General features: G+C 28.6%; 1 long non-coding RNA gene across 1 annotated transcript; it reads right to left on the reverse strand.

Moving 5' to 3' along the window:
• Positions 1-559: 559 nt before the first annotated feature.
• On the reverse strand, positions 560-2,559 carry LOC111616161. The gene is made up of 3 exons (XR_002755199.1): positions 1,975-2,559; positions 837-1,718; positions 560-692 (listed from the first exon to the last, which is right to left on the reverse strand). It is a non-coding gene; the product is annotated as an uncharacterized LOC111616161 (long non-coding RNA).
• Positions 2,560-3,591: the final 1,032 nt, after the last annotated feature.

Genomic DNA, 3,591 nt, shown 5'->3' on the forward strand with positions numbered 1-3,591 from the left:
ATAATAATACTGTACTGTATAGTGTATATGGAATTATGTCCTATTCGTAATTTTTCGAATGAACAAATTTCATTTCCTTGCATCTGGCAGTACTGCCTTGAGATTGTTGCAAACATTTGCACTGATTCGGGCAATGGCCTTGACTATTCACAAAAACGTATGGCTATTCTATTTTGTGGACATACCCTCAGTGATGACATTCGAAATATTTAACAAAGGGTTCGCTAACAGAAAACTTTTCCTTAACAATTTTTTTTTTCGCTCAAATAGTGCATCGGAAGGCTCTAGTTTAGTAGTGTTACAGAGTATAATACGTATATTTTAATATTTTTAAAAGAATCAAACCATTGAGAAATGTTACATATGTTTAACAAGGTTCGGAAAACTTTGAAANTTTTTTTAATAAAAATTTGGGTATAAATGTAATGTAGAAGCGTTAAAATGAAAAATACGAACATCACAACATTAATTTGTAATGTAATTAAGTTTAATTAACGATTCAATTACTCCCAAGCTACTTATAACCAAAACAAAAGAAAAAAAAACTGATAGGAAGTAGCTTGATTTAAATGCATTTATACAGTATGTCAATTAAAGTGTAACAGCATCAATAAAATGATAGCATTTTAATACCATTAACGATCTTCCTTCTTAAATTATTCACCGGAAAATATTCGTATTCAAGACTTTTCCTAAAATTAAAAAATATTCGTTTTTCTAATTAAATTAAATCTTAAATAGTTGGACTTTCTAAAAAAAGAAAAAAAAAATGAACGAAAATAAACAAAATGTGATATTTTTATTTGTTTAAGTTATATTTTGGTTATAATTCTCACAGATTTGCCTTTTCTTTTTTTTCTCACGGATCATTAATGACATCGTCTGACGACGTGACAAGGAAATCATTCTTAGTTACGGAGGAACGTTTCGGTCTGCTTGTTGTTCCTTTTTTCCCCAATCACCCTATTCTTCCTGTTCGTTTCAATGGAAGACTGACGAAGACGAAACGAAATCTAAATATTTCCTCTTTTACGGAAACGTATACACTACATTATTTTCTTTTTAACTTCAATTAAACCAACGAAACATTTATTATATTAAAGATAAGTTTAATAAATTTCCATTCTCTCGATTAAGTATGATTGTATATGATCATCTCGCGTGTAATTCAATTTTCTCGATAAATCGATTATATGATAATCCTGCAGATTCCATAAATATGATTTACTATCCACGATACTCTTCATTCTTTGCGATCACGGTAAAAAGTATTAAATGAGCTCAAGAAATTTAAAAAAAAAAAAAGAGGTGAAATTTATCGTTTATCTGGAAACATAATGGCGAAGTTATCTTCCTAGAATCGGTTCGATGGGATGAATCAGAGAAAAATCCGTTGACCCATCTATTTGAATAATACTAATCGCTTTATTTGTTATAAATGCGCATATAAAGGTGGAAAAAAATATATATATTTATTTTATTAAAAGCGCAATATTTTCTGGTGTGTGCGAGCGAAACAGTAGATTGAACGTGACGTTTCGTCTCCTTTAATTTTCTCTCCTACCTCCTATAAAATGAACCGTCCTGTCTCCTGAAGCTGACGTATAGCGTGAGACTCCGACTGTAGTGTGACGTTAAAATCGGTTCCTTCCAACATTCTATACTAGGATTTTTCTCTTCGGTTACTCGAAGATAAAACTTCAAACTCGAGTTGTCTACTAAGGTAAGATGTAAACATTTACGACTTTTTTTTTTTAAGTGACGCAAGAATTTTTAAAATTTATTTTTCTTAAAAATTAAAATATACCTAACTTTTTCAATTCATCTTTACATAAATTTATTTATTAAATATGTATATAACCTATATAAATTTTTTTTTATTCAAACTTTTCATTATTAATTCGAAACTTTTACATTGTTAAGGTGTTAGAGTGAAAAGATAAAAAGGAAAAATGGGAAATCGATGTTACCTACCCAGAAGCTGTAATGGTTTCGTTTGGGGCCCACTCCCGCTTTCGGGGAGTAGAAAAATATTAATCTAAACTTTCACATTCTGCAGAAGTAAACGTTCCTAATTAATTAAATATACAGTATTTTAATTAATACAGCGTAAACATATCTCTCGTTTACTTGGAATAAGCGCATTTAAATATTTAACGCTTCGGAATATCTTCGGAGCGTTAGCGTTAAATATTTTTCTTCCTCTTTGTTAGAGATCTTCTTTGTCAAAGATTTTTAATCCAAAATTTTCTATTATTGGAATAATTTTTTTTTTCTCATCTCTGGTGTATTTTTAATATGAAACAACATAATGTTAATAAATCAAGTTTATCAAATTTGCAGAAATAATAGAAGTATTCGGTAATTGTGCGTAATATATTTCACTTAAATTTTGAATGGAGCGTAAGCCATTATTAATAGAAAACTGTTGGCACGTAACGTACATCAACTTAGGTGGATGCTCCAAACTAATCGATATTAAGGTCGTAACGTGAGTCACTGGACTCATTGTGATGGCCGTGAATACTTCACTTCGAAATTCAGCCGCCATTTTATCACTTCAGAAAAGAAGCTAGACGTATTTAATACACTTATTTTAAAAAAGAAAGATGAATTTTGTTGTTTTTCTTTAATTTTTCTTCATTTTAAAAAATTTTTACGGTATAAGAAAATATATATTAAAGAGCGTAAAAATATAAAATTCTGCTTTAAATATATGGTGTTTTTTTCCTCCTATAGAACTGTTTTAAAATATATAAATATCATCATATTTATTTGCTTCCCGAATGCTTTTCAATAATGACTAATAGGATAATACCATCTGTCGTTAATGTCTGACTATTTTTGGTGCATATCTGGTTTGGTGAATCAGCAGGGGTGACGATCGAAATATTTATAATTAGATTATTCGTTCGATTTCCATAAATACTTTTATATATATACATTTAACATATTGCATGGCTCTTAATCTGTTTCGTAATAATCATTTTCATTCTCATTACCATTTAAAGTTACTTATATTTTTCAAATGATCGATCCGTTTCGTTTCTTTGTTAAGAATTTAAATAATAAAAAATTGGTTATATTAATTACTGTATATATATATAATTATTTTTTCCCCGTTGTTTTAATAAGTCCGTGCGGAAACGATAATAAATGTTATGACGATTAGAAATTATTTTATTTTTTTGAATTATTTATTGATAAGAGAAAAATTTTTAAGTTGTTGATAAACAATCTTCATTAATTTTTGATCAAAATGTAATGAGGTTTTCCGATTATGTGACGAATTCCAAAGCTGACTAATAACTTTCTTTTTTCCTCCTGACAGGACTGCCTTATCTTTCTTATCATTGAACAAGTCGAACTGGTTTGGACTTATTAAAGACATCTTCCATAGTGCGTTGCATCTACATATAGATGATGCATTATACTTGGAAAAATCTTATTTCTATTTCTTCTTAGAATTAATGGGTTTCATTTGATAAATTCTTATCACAAATGCTATTAGGATCATTTTCTAATGATAGACATTTTACAAGTTAGGAAATAATAATTGATTTCAAAGGAATATAGTTAGTTAATTAAAAA

The sequence above is a fragment of the Centruroides sculpturatus genome, unplaced genomic scaffold (assembly GCF_000671375.1).
Source record: "Centruroides sculpturatus isolate CEXI.00-Female unplaced genomic scaffold, Cexi_2.0 scaffold2816, whole genome shotgun sequence".
Classification (NCBI taxonomy): Eukaryota; Metazoa; Arthropoda; class Arachnida; order Scorpiones; family Buthidae; genus Centruroides; species Centruroides sculpturatus.